Here is a 13,327-nt window from a genome sequence, read left to right on the forward strand (position 1 = left end):
GCTTCTCGTCATCTGGCAAAGCATCACTACTGTCATGCTGAAAGAATCTGACACGTCACCATTGCAACTCATTTGAAATTGATAGTGAAACACGGACACCTATTACCATTGAGTCTGGAAGGTATGAAAAGCTTGATTATAAGAAGCAAATGTGACAGCAGTTAGCATATGAAATCAACTACTGAGAACATGACAGTCAGGAATGAACCCTACTCTTCTCACCTTTGGAGCAGCAAAAATGGGGAGTGTTGAATTGAGTGAGTGCTGGCTGAGCTGGTCAGGTCTTCAGCCCATCAATGGCAAGTTCAGTAACTGGGGCTTATTTGGGCAGTCATGCCAGCAGGTCACACATAAACCAGCAAAGGGGAGAGACCAAGTCTGGAAAAGGGGGCTTGAAGTGGTAAGGAAAGGGGATTTATGTAGAGCTCTGTAGGATACACTCACTGTAGGATGATGGGCTTCAGACAACATGTCAGAACCAGGTCAATGTGCTGGTATACTGTGAAATCCTACTTCTGAGTGCAGGAGGGAGAGTACAAGAAATGAAGCGAGACACCAGCAGGAGTGTTATACGTAATTTGCAGCACTGCTCAGCTGGAAGATTGTGGCTGGTTAGGACTGATGTTTTGAGCAGTGGTGGCAGATTCAGTCGCAGAGTACTGACGTATTTTCCAGTTTGAAACTTCTTTTGTCAGGAATTTGCATTAAAATCCAGAGGGCTTGTTTAGTACCAATCTGTGGATGCCTTCTTTTTTGTGTATAGCACAGTTCAAAGAGAATATACTTTCTGGAAGGTTACATCTAGCAACAGAACTGATAAACAAGTCTGATATTCTGGGCACTTAGAAAATCAAGAGTAAGAACCTAAGTTTGTCTTATTCAGATATAGCATAGTTCAACTTTTTTTTTTTTTTTTTTTTTTTTGTCTTCATTTTGATCAATTTCACTTCTAATGAAAACATGGATTCATTTTTCCTCTTTTCAAGTTTCTTTTAGCAAAGATATTTATATTAAGGAGTAGATTCTGAAACAGTCTGTTTTAGAGACACTTTATAGCATTTGTTACAGAGGATGAATAAACATGCATTATATCTAAATTTGCAACAGAACCGTTCATCCTTGTGCTCTGCAGACCTTATCAAGGTATGACAAATTGTTTTTGTAACAACTATATCCAAACAAAACCAGTTCTTAAAAGCTGAGAGGAAGGATTAGTCACTTGAGTATGCTGCATGATTTTAAATTATGGAGCTAACTGTGAAACTAGTTAGATTCCTTCACATATATTGGTAATGTGTTAGCAGGGAAAAGTGAGGGGCTGATGAATAATTTGCTGGCTATTTCTGGGTAGATGAAAAGTGAAACCCAGGTTCACTTACTTTGCTTTTAGCAGCATTTTGCCCATACTTCATCTGTGTACCCACAGTAGTTCACAGATATTCACTGGGCTCACATAGGTCCCAATGTGGTTGATGTGCAAAACTTCCAAGGGCTTCTGAAACTTCTTGGGAATCTTAAATTTATTTCTTGCATTGATTCCAAATTGTTCAGTGGGTCCTGGAAGTTCGACCCCATTGCAGGCTTTTTGGATGCATGCAGACTTTGAAATGCTGTTCAAAGGGATGATGATTTCAGTCCTTTTTTTTTTTTTTTTTTTTTTTTTTTTAAAATATCTGACAAAGAGGTGTTCTTCTGTGTAAGGTCCACTAACAAAATGTTTGTTTGATATGGATTTAGTTTTCAACACTAAAACATATTTACTGAATTAGTAAGTACAACATGCTTTGAACAGAGTCTCTGTTGTCCTGCTAGGTTTGTATTTAGTTATATTTAATCATGAATGTTGCTGAGTACAAAATCTGGCCTCACTGAGAGCAAATTGTGCCTGATGTTGTCTGCATGTTTTTGAATGAGTGTCCATAGGACAATGTCCATGAGGACTCTTACACCAACAGGGCTCTTGTGGACTTTTCTTCCAAGCTGAAATGCTGCTGAACCTGGAAGAATTAGGGAAGAGCAAATATTGACATCTCTCTGTCTTCATTGAGTTCCTTGTCCTGCTCCTGGGAAAACCGTAACTATTGGAAAGGATGTGGAGGTGTGGGGCTAAGGATGCTTTGAAGGGGGAGTGAGCACCAATTTGGAAATACAGTCCTGATAAAGTGCAGCAGCAAAACACGCCAACATAACTGAGCATTGTGTATTGTAGGCTACTGGTGTCTTTTGCCTCTGAGAAAAGCTGGGTTGATCTGCCATTGAGCTATTCCGGTGGAGTCCCCATTAATGTCATGTCATTATTAATGACTTTGGTAAAAGAGTGTTGCTTATCTCACTACCTGAGAATCATACATCAAATATCAGATGCAAAATAAGAGAAGTCCAATTCTAAGGAGACAACTTCATTTCAAGAATTGTTTCTAGTTAGAAAGGCTGAAGGTGATGCGAATCAGAAATACCAACAGGACTGCATTTTTTTCCACATTGATAAAGTGAGTAATTTCTAGTTCATGAATTATAAGATATTTTTTCTTCCATTTGTTGGATTTTGACACAAGTTTCTCAATGCCAACTTTATTTTCCCTGTATGTTAGCTTAGAGTATCATTTTAATCCTTTCATATGAATATTCAACAAACAAACAAAATACCCTCTAGGAGCTTTATGGTAGGAATATGTCCTCTGAGCTTTGTATTCTCAGTGCATTGGAAATTTTTGCTTTGGTATTGAAAGTTAGAAATCTTAAGCTAATGTATTTTTGCATTTTTCTATGCATGGAACAATCGTTGATTTACTCTTGGTTGCACTGTAGCTTTTACATGTAGCTTCAGTGAAAACATTGCCCTTCCTAGTCCAGGATGACTATTAAAGTCTTCTCCTCCAAAGCCAAAGTACAACATGCCCATGAGATAAATCTGGCTGCTCTTTGTTCATGCTTTTTCCTTCATGTTTCCTTCATGTTTCATCACACCCTAAAGCCATCCTCCTTCTTATGGTTCATTTTAATATTAACAGACTTCTGTCACCTTGACGTCTGTGTGAAAATGATGGGCTCTTGGCAGGTACCTCTCCTTTTCTCAGGGATCCTTAAGCAAATGTTTATCCAGGACGCTTAACCCTGACAGTGAGTGTGTTTGACCATGTGCTGGAACTGCTGAAGGGAAGGCGAACTGCCCTAGCTGTTAGCAAAATGATTTGACTGTCTAGGCCTTAAAAGGGTGAAAGAAGACTGGGCTAGCTCATTGAAGAGATTGCTGTCTACCCTTTTCACTGATCTGAGTAAGAAATCTTTGTTCAGTTATTTTGAAGGATATGATGAGTTCACAGATACTCCATGGTTTTCATGCTTGACAAAATCTCCAGATTTGTCTGTGATGCTTTTTGTTCCAGTCCATTCCAAGTGACAGTGTTGGTAACATCATAAGTTAGTGGACTGCAGTTACTTTTTAGTAATATAATACACCTGTAAGAGAAATATTTAGTGGAGGAAGGGAAATAGTAAAGTTCTGTTCTACAGCAGATAAATCTTCTAACAGGGCTAACAGGGGAAATAAGTATTGTTTCTTCTGGCTTTGGATGCACTGAAGCTGGCACAGAAGTCCACAAGTTAAAAATCTTCCATACTTGAAGAGCAATAGCTTACCTATCTCTGAGGTTTCTTGCAAATCAGTTGAAATTAAATGGTCTCTTAAAACTGATATAGGCAACCTTGTTCTTAGAATCGTAGAATCATAGAATGGATTCAGTAGGAAGAGACCTTAAAGATCATCTAATTCCAACCCCTCTGTCATGAGCAGGGACACTTCCACCAGACCAGGTTGCCCAAATCCCCATCCAACCTGGTGTTGAATGCTTCCAGGGATGGGGAATCCACAGCTTCTCTGAGCAACCTGTACCAGTGCCTCACCACCCTCAGAGTAAATGTCTAATCTAATCTCCTAATGTCTAATCTAAATCTACCCTCGTAATTGATTCTTAAAGTCAATACTCCTTGTCCTATCACTACACTTTCTGAGGAGTCCCTCCCCAGCTTTCTATTAGACTTCCCTTAGGCACTGGAAGGCCAGAGCCTTCTCTTCTCCAGGCTGAACAACCCCAACTGCTTCAGCCTTTCTTTGCAGGAGAGGTGCTCCAGCACTTTGATCATCCTCAGAGCCCTTCTCTGGACTTGTTCTAACACATCCATGCCTTTCTTGTGCTGGGGGCCCCAGACTGGAATGCAGTGCTTCAGGTGGGGTCTCATGAGAGCAGAGTAGAGGAGGAGAATCACCTTCCTTGTCCTGCTAGTCATGCTTCTGTTGATGCTGCCAAAGATATGGCTGCCTTTCTGGGCTTCAAGCATACATTGCTGGCTCATGATGAGTTCTCATCACTTAATGCTGCCACGTTCTTCTGCTCAGAGCTGCTCTCAACCTGTTCTCCACACAGCCTGTATTTGTGCTTGGGATTGCCTCAGCTCAGATGCAGGACCTTGCACATGGCCTTGCTGAACTTCATGAGGTTCTCATGGGCTCATCTCTCAAGCCTGTCAGGATCCCTCTGGATGGCATCCCTTCCCTCCAGTGTGTCAACCACACCACAGCTGCTGGCATATAGTAATCCCTTTCAAGAATAAAGCTGTAAGATGAGAAAAAATGCTAAAGCAGATACTCTTAAAATTTCTATTTTTATTTTTATTTTAACAACAAGCAGTGTCTTTCAGAAGTGCCGAATGCCCAGCTGTTCCCTGATTGCACTGACAGCAGGTGAGTTTTCATGGGTCTGAAAATCAGAACATTTCAGATTTTTTCCATGGTGTGAGCTTGGTGTGTTGACTAAAGTGGGACTACTGCTCACGTGCTGATGTGGACAGCCAACGAGGTATAAGTGCTGGCTGCCTGGCAGTGGAGTCAGCTGCCTCACTCCAAGAAGATCCGCTCAAGGAGGCAGCACAGCACAGCTGGTGGCTTTTAAATTCCAAATCTACCTTGGAATACACTAATACTACCATGGGACTGAGTGCACAATTATTATGAAGAGCATAGTTTTAGGCCTGTATTTCACTGTGTAGAATTTTTGTTAGCAGTTCCTCCTAGAAAGCTTCTGCACTGAGATCTTTCAGTTTCTGATCTGCCTGAAAACAGCTAGGGACCATTTCAGCGGTTCTTGTTTGTGTTTTTTCTTGGCAAGTCTACCACTAATATAAACTGTCTATTTCACCTATGCACCTTGAAAAGGTCGCCTTGCTCTGTTGTGCTCCATTTGGAAACCAGAAGCTTCTCTTAGAGATGCTCTGAGTTGCTTTTGCCATAAACACTGATCCAAAGTCCTAACTCTGTTTGGAACAGCACCCAGCGTCCCCAGACGTAATTGTTCTGTTGAGTGGAAAAATATTTTATCAATGCTGAGTGTTTTATATGGAACATGCTTTTCCCAGCTGGCAGAACTTCAAGAATATCCAAAGTATCTTGTTGCGTGGTTACTGGAAGGCATATGATAACTGTCTAGGCTTGTTCCTCACATTGTAAGGGTAGGTTGTTTACTCTATTAGCTTTATGGTCTTGATTTGCTCATGTGTACATAAATTATGCAAGGAACATACATCTGTTTTACAGAAACAGGGAGAAGAACTCAACCCAATGTAAAGTTTATTTTCTGGATTATTCCATTTTTACCACTAGAAAAGGCATACAGAAATGGTGATAGTTGTTTAAAATTTCAGTATGCTGCATTTCTGAGACATTCAGCTGTTCTAGAAAGCTTTCAGATGGTTCTCAAGTTTAGACCTAAACCTGTGCTAGACAGAAAAAGTGATAAAATAATCCACTCAGAAGGGGACCTGTACGATATTCTTTCATTTAGCAGCACTCCAAAAAACATCTGTGATAGAGTGAAGAAAACTAGAGCCCAAATCTCAATCATCACGTTTATTAAATCACATTAATTGTGTTTTAGGATGATAAGAAGTACAATAAAAGCTGCCCTTAAAGCTAATCGGATAGGTTAGGTTTAGCAATGCTACTGACTCACTACTTAGAGGTGTAGCCACAGTAACGGCTGCAGTTTGGAAATCCATTTTTTTTCCTTTCTAAGGGAACTTTCCTGTAAACTTGTTTAAAAGTAATGTTGTTTCTGTGATGGTTAGCACTGTAGCACCAACAGAAGCCAGTTATGGATTAGACTCTGCAGAAATGAAAGTAGAGTCAGTGCCTGACCTGTAGCTTACCTTTGTGAAGGCCTGTGTATCCTCATGTGCAAATATCCTAGGTCTGCCAGGATTTTGTTGAGTTTAGTTACACTATAATAATGATTTTTTTTTTTTCCCTATAAGAAGAACCTGTAGTCTCAAATTCAACATCATCTTAGCATTTGCTGTTTCGACTGTTTGCTTTGTGAGATTTGCCTTGCCTAGGGTAGGATATTCTGTCTCATAATTTAGATCAGGACAAAAATAAAAAATAAAAAATGTAAACTGGAAAGAAGACAGCACATTGATTACCATGCACTGAAGTTTGTTTTGTTAGCTTCAGTATTTTAGTTTGGCTTCCACTACATTTAAGAGTATCAGGGGAAAAGAAAGAAGAATTGGACTAAAGCAACACCTATTTTAGCAGAAGGATCATTTAAAATAATAACAATAGTTGCAGATGTCAAATTTTAACTTGTAGCCACTCTCAGACCAAGAAACCTTAGTTTCAGATTCTTCACTTTGCAATTCTGTTATTCTTTAACACAATGTTGAGATGGCTGTGTTAGTGTCCTGTAAAATTTTCAATTATGTGAAAGAAAGAGACACTTTCTATTATTGTACTGGTGACTAGTATCCTGTGAATTGGAAAGTGAAGGTACCCTGTGAAAAATCAGAATTGCAAGCAAGTTATCTTCATTTTTTTAATGGTTTCCAAGACTGATGTTAACCTGAGTTTAGGAGATACATGGCAATACTAACCCAAAACAGGCTAAGCATTGCTAACTGGAGAAATGCTGGACAGGAGACAGGCAGGAATTTTAAGTGTAAAATATGGAAAATCCACTTTTTTGCTTTGAACTGTGGCACAGGACTGTAGAACTGTGAAAAATTATATGAAGGCATGGTCCCTAGTTCCAATGGATGTGCTAAAAATGTGTTTGATGAAGGTTTGGTTTGTGAAGGTTTTAAAAACAATCTTTGCTAATGTTTACAAAATCCTTTACAAAGACAGTGATAATAATAATAAGAAAAGTTTAATGCTTCTCTAGAAACATGCAAACATGCACCATCAGGTCATTTCTAGCACAAAGTGAAGATTTTCTGGGATGAACTGGATGAACTTCAAGAAAGCCTGGGGCACTGCTGCAGCACGAGGAGGAACCCTAATGAGCACCTGGATGAGCAGCCAGACTCTCTGGGCTCACAGACACATTTTTAGCTCTACAGAAAGAAAGAAGCAAGTCCCAGCAAGGTCATGGAAGTGTCCATGTGAACTGCAAGATGACCTGCGAAATGGCAATGATCTATTCCACTGCTGCTCTCATTCCACATTCAGCACATAACGGGGCGTTTATTTCTCCCACTGTCAGTGGAAACATAAAAGCCTCTAAATCCATGTAAATTGCTCAGACAAAAGGTATATTAATGCAATTTGTTACAGTCCAGAGTTGCATTTTTTCCAGCAGCACTGCAAACAGAATTCCCATGATTCAACTTCATCTACCATTTTCCTGCATCAGGAGGAAGAGGATAAATTCATTCACTGCTTCAGCAGTGCCTGATAAATTTTTGGAAGTCCCTTGATTTTCGAGCTCCTAGTTGGAGAATGGTTGGTTTCTGTATTGCCATAAATCTCAGACATAACAGTCAAAAATACTGTTATCAGAGATTTAAATACTCAGATTAACAATCAAAAGTGTTCAGAGCTTCTTTTTGTGCAGTTCTGGAAAGAGGTAGAGCAACATTATGGCACCTGGAGTTGCCAGGGTGAATTTGTTGTCAGCAGATCAAAGACCAAAATCTTTGATGCCGTTATCTCTACCACCATCTACATTTTCTGACTTGAGGCAAAAAAAGGCATCATCTAAGTGCTTTGGATGATGATGCTAGGGAAGAGGTGCTCCCAGAACTTGTACTGTCTTCTGAGAACAAACTGCATACATAAAAACAAGACCATGGGAACCTTGAAGCTCGTAGGTAACCTCTGGAGTAGTTTCTGTGTCCTTGTGTTTTCGTGACTTGAACTGCTCATCTCTTGTCCTCTGGGATCACTTATCTTTTCTAGACATCTGAATCCATTTTTTTCTCACAAAAAATGGTCCTGATTTTGGAAGATACGTATTTTTATCTCTTCTTTGCAAAAGCTTGTTGCGGGGGTGACTGGGAGCATCTCGTCTGGTGCAGTAGCCCTGAAAGTGACTTAGGTGCCTCTGAAGGTTGCAGACAGTGGATTAAATCTCCCATTGGTATTCTCAACCCTTGCCAAAATTGGACTTCTGCCTGTGTGTGCAGGCTGGTGTTTGCAGGGTTCCTCACAACAGGTGGGTTCATGTTCTCAGAGTCTGAGGCCAGTCCCATCTTTCTGCCTCAAAGGCAGCTGAGGCATGGGCACCAGACATCTAAGGAGCTGTGTCACAGTGGAGCAAGGAATCCCACTTTCTTCTCAGCACTCAGCCTGCTGGACCATTACCATGACAAAGGAGGATTATTGACTTTCATAGCCATGATGCCTTTGATTTGAGGCTCGCTTTGATTTGGGGCAGTAGGGTTCATTGGCCCAGAGAAGCAATGGTCTCCTCCAGGTGAAGAGCAAGGATAGAAACGCATTTTTGAGAAGGAGGAGGAAGAAGGAAAGAGCTAGCTGAAGAGGCTGAATGGAAGCTATAATGGGTGCCGTTAGTCTCTGGGAAGGGCCCAAAAGCAGGCTGTGATTCCTTAAGACAATTAAAAGCAAATTGTCTGGCTGAGTGATCGCAGGGCAAGGAAGATGCTCCCCCAGACTATAATTCAAGGGGCTGAATGGCCCTCAAAAACTGAGAGGAGAGAGGGGAAAGAAAAAAAAAAAAAAAAAACAGAGGATGAGGCAAATGATGGAACAGATGTGAGTGCTTTTGTTGGCAAGACTTGGAGGCTAGCGGGATGGCGATAGGCTAATTTGAGGCGCATAATGCCAAGTTCCTTTCATATGCAGAACAGCACTTTGATCCAGTGTGGATGAAAGTGCTGAAAAGTGGAGAGGATGGCAGGGGGTCTTTTGTCTTTGACAAAAAAGGCATCTGCTGGGCTCTAACCCCCTTTTCTCCACCCCCTTAGCCTAGCAGGCCACTCCAACAATGCTAGCAAAGGGGACAAGTGTCTCCTGACAGCTGAAGAAATCTCCAGGAGGAGAATGAGGCTTGCAGCAATATGTATACCAGAGAGCTTAATCGATTTTTTCCACAGTACAAAAAGGGAAAGGGCCGGGGGAAGACAGAGAGATCACAGTGGAAATGGGAGGTGGGAGGAAAAAAAATCCCTTTATAATAAACTTGTTACTTTTGTTCTCCAAATACATCTTTTCAGGAGATGCTTTGATGCTAGTATGAATACACTTAATGGAGCAGGGTAGGGTAGAGTTGCTGGGGCGGGGGAGGTGTGAAGTAAGGAAGAGTAGTCTTGCAGGGAGGACAAATGTAGAGTGATTTCTGTGGATTCCGAAACAGGAAAGATTTTGGAATTAATACAGCACAATGTAATGCAAAAGACACCCAGAAGGTAGACACATAGTTTGTGTAACGTTTGTTTGAGCAATTCAGATCAGTACAAGTTCTTGGGTTTGATTTCTGGGCAAAACTGAAAACTTTTCTTCAACCTTTCCTTCTTTTTCTGTTCTCTTCTTAACTTCTTGGACTGATTAGAAATGAAAGCACTTCAGGACTAAGAGAGGATCTGGGAAGGCAAGTGCTATTTATGCCAAGCAAATACAGCAGTTGCAGATCCGCTGCTGATCTGATTGCTGATTCTCCATCTCATGCTCTGTCAACTCTCTTCCAGCTTTTCACATCTGGTAAACAAGACTGGGATCAAATCCCCAAAGTTTGATGACTGCGGTCTTCCTTAAGTACCACTTTGTACCTAGTCTAATGTTTTCTTTTAGAAATAATGACAGATAAGAGTTATCGACATTTGAGCGATACGCACCTCAGCAAATTAAAACATTTAAGAACAGAAGGTTCAGGGATCTTCTTTCTTTTGAGATCCTGACAGCGTTTATCCATTACTGTTTACCAAAGATAACCTTCACACCGGGGCACAGCCTTAACCAACACCTGGTGCTGCTAACAGCTCCTCCCTCTTTACCCCCACACGTCCCTTTTCTTTCTACCCAGGATTTACCCTTCTCCCAGGAAGGTACAAGCGATACAGAAATAAGGAGAAGCTATCACATTCCTTAACAGGCTCTACACACGCTGATGCCAAGCTGTAATCTTGTGTAGTTGTTCAGTGGGTGTGCCATGGTCCCCCTCCAGCAGATGCCACCATCCAATTCAGACCAGCTGATGGAGAGTATTTTGGCAACAGCATCTCCTACCTTCCAGCCTGCAGACATGAGTTACTATAACTCATTGGGGAAGACTTGGAAGGCAATTGATGCTGCTTTGATTCCTGCCCATTTGTCATTCCTTGACTTTTCCAGCTCCCAGTGCTTGAAATGTGGTTGAGAATGGTGCTAAGGGACTTTGGCTGCTGCTGCTGCTGCTGTCAGCAAGGGATCTGAGACAACCCCAGTGCCTCACATACCTCCAGGGTGAAAGTCACCTCCCCAGGTGGGCTTCAGGTGGTTCTTGTGTGTGTCACTCTCAGGTGCTACACACAGTGATAGGATGAAGGACAAGAGCCAAATGGGGAAATATATTGTTCACGGGGAAGCCTGACCTGGCAGGGAACAGCCCTCTGTACTCCTCCATGCCAAGGAAAAACAGCCCACACAGCACCACGCAAGTCAGATGACAGAGCTGAGAAGTCCAGGGCAACCTGCTACATCCAGAGGCAATAGTGATCAGGACAGTGTGTACAAATCTCAGGTAGTGAGCTTGGACATTTTGTTCTTTGATGTGAAACATGAACCACCGCATTATGAAAAGTCTTTCATGCTTCCCCAGCTGGGCAGACACATCCTTCAGCTGCCAACATCTTGAGATTTCTCTGTGTGTTCAGTACCAACTCTTGCATCTGCACACCAGAAAGAGACACCCTTACCGTGGTCCAGAGAGCTGCCAAAGCTGCCTTGCCACGATGGCTTTGTGTCATGCTAGCAGTATGTCTGGAAATACGTAAGGATTGGGTTGTTGCTATTCCTGTGTAAACATGTGCGGTATCTCTTCATAACTGCAGGTAGTCATTTCAGTTTTAGACTGTGCCCTTAAGGCAGGTTTATTTAGCCATTCACAGTTAACTGTGTGCTAGTTTTTTACTGCTGTTATGTGGGCATGAGGAAAGGAAGATGTCTGTATGGGTCAGCCCTGTTGCTACAGTCCAGACCAGGTGGGTGAGCCTGTCTGTGGGAGAGACTGAATCTGTTTCCCCTGAAACATGCTGCAGGGGTGGGGGGAAAAGGTGTGTGTGGAGCAGAGAGTAACCTGCAGACGGAGAGCCAGCCCAGATAAAGCGACAGCAGGAGTGCAGGCTGTGGGAGCACAGGAAGGTTTGCTTTGTTTTCATGTCTCATCCAGCAGGCTGGTGTTTTCTCCACAGAATATGGCTACCCTCTGCTGGTTTGTGTTTGGATAAAAATTAAACTGTAAAATTGCAAAGACTGTGCTTTGCGTACTCTGCATCGAGGCAGAGCTACCTGACCAGCTCAGGAACCCCTTGCAGATCTTACTGCTGCTCCGTGGGCAGGGTCAATCTGGTCACTGTTTCAAAGGCTGCAGAGTTTAGAAAGGACCATATTGTTTTAGTGGTACATTATCCCAGTGGATGCTGCTATGGTAGTCAAAATAACCTACAAAATAAGCCATACCCATGGAATTATTTTTGGCTGCACTGGTTGTACATATGAGCCTTTCCTGGCATAACCTAGCAGTCCTGGCTGTAAAAACCTCACATTTTCAGCACGGATTTGGCTTCTGTCTCAGTGAATCTCATCTGGTCATTAACATCCATTAGAGCTTCTCTGTGTGGGAAGTGAAGCCAAACAAATGGAAAACAATGGCTTCAGAATGCAATAAACCCCAGCCTCCATGCAAACTTTTGTGCAGAAATAAAGTGGTTTCAATTTGTTTTTGTTTAATTTACTTCAAAATAAAGCAAACATCCTTTGTTAGATCTCCTCGGTCAGTCTGATGTAACTTTCCTGAGTGGTTAGTTTGATATAAGTTTCAAGTGTTCACCTGCAGATATTCTTTTAATCAGGTGCAGTCTGTGACTTCTTGCCCCTTTTAAACACACGAGATGGGAGTGAGTGTTGCTATTCATGAGTTCTTCCAGAACTAAAGATAAATTTTGTGTCTTCATATTCAGTTACATCCACAGTGGTTTGGATCCAGGTGGGCATTGTAGTGGGGACAGCATGATTTCAAGCTCTGTGCACTTTGCTGGATTGTTGTGCTGGGGAAGGGCAAATCGTGCCTGTTTGTTCCTACACCTGTCCTGTCCTGGAAACCCAAGACTTGGTTCACACAACCTGAGTACGTGAAGACTTGTGTGAGTTTCATGTTATTGACAAATACCTCTAGTTTCAGGATGCTTTTGTTTGTGTCCAGGAGTTAACTCCACAGAGACCTTGTCAACCTGCACAGTGCCATCTTGGAAACAGAGCTTGGAAAATAGGCCCTCCTAAGAGTAATTCTGAAATGTGTTTGAAGACCTCAGCAGACATTCCTCAGCTTACTTTCTTTAAAAGTAAAGAATAATCAGCCAGTAGATTATAGGAGAACTTGTTGCTTTCTTGTGCCTTTCAAATAGAGGTCCTCTGTGGGGATGCCTGTGCCAGAAGCCAGTGGGGTGGCAGATCTCTGGCTCACCAAGCAACACCACCAAGCAACAGTGACACAGCAAAACCTGGGGAGGACCCCTTCTGATCTCCCTTTCCTATCACGCCCTCGGGGGTAGGATCTGTTCCGCCACCACAGTGGTGGTTGTTCTAGTGTATGCACAGCTTAAGACAGAGAGAATGGAAGCGTTTATTTTCCAAGGTGAATGCTGAGGAGGAGGGGGCATGCGTCAGGGGCTGCTCTGCCCATAGGGAAGGTAGCAGCCTGGGGCCCAGCCAGCCACTCGGCCTGCAGGCAGCTCCTGGAAAGGATTTGTGCTGGGAATAAATGGGGGAGCCAGGGGAGCACAAAGCAGGAAGCAACAGGGTGAAATCTTCTGTGTGGATGAGGAAGAAGGGGTGAACAAG

The 13,327-nt window shown here is 42.4% G+C and overlaps 1 protein-coding gene across 1 annotated transcript in view; it reads left to right on the forward strand.

Annotated features, from left to right (window-relative positions):
- The window catches only part of LOC118156143 (metalloprotease TIKI1-like), a 150,272-nt gene that overhangs the window by 110,075 nt on the left and 26,870 nt on the right, over nt 1-13,327 (forward strand). The window lies entirely within an intron of this gene.

The sequence above is a fragment of the Oxyura jamaicensis genome, chromosome Z, assembly GCF_011077185.1.
Source record: "Oxyura jamaicensis isolate SHBP4307 breed ruddy duck chromosome Z, BPBGC_Ojam_1.0, whole genome shotgun sequence".
Classification (NCBI taxonomy): Eukaryota; Metazoa; Chordata; class Aves; order Anseriformes; family Anatidae; genus Oxyura; species Oxyura jamaicensis.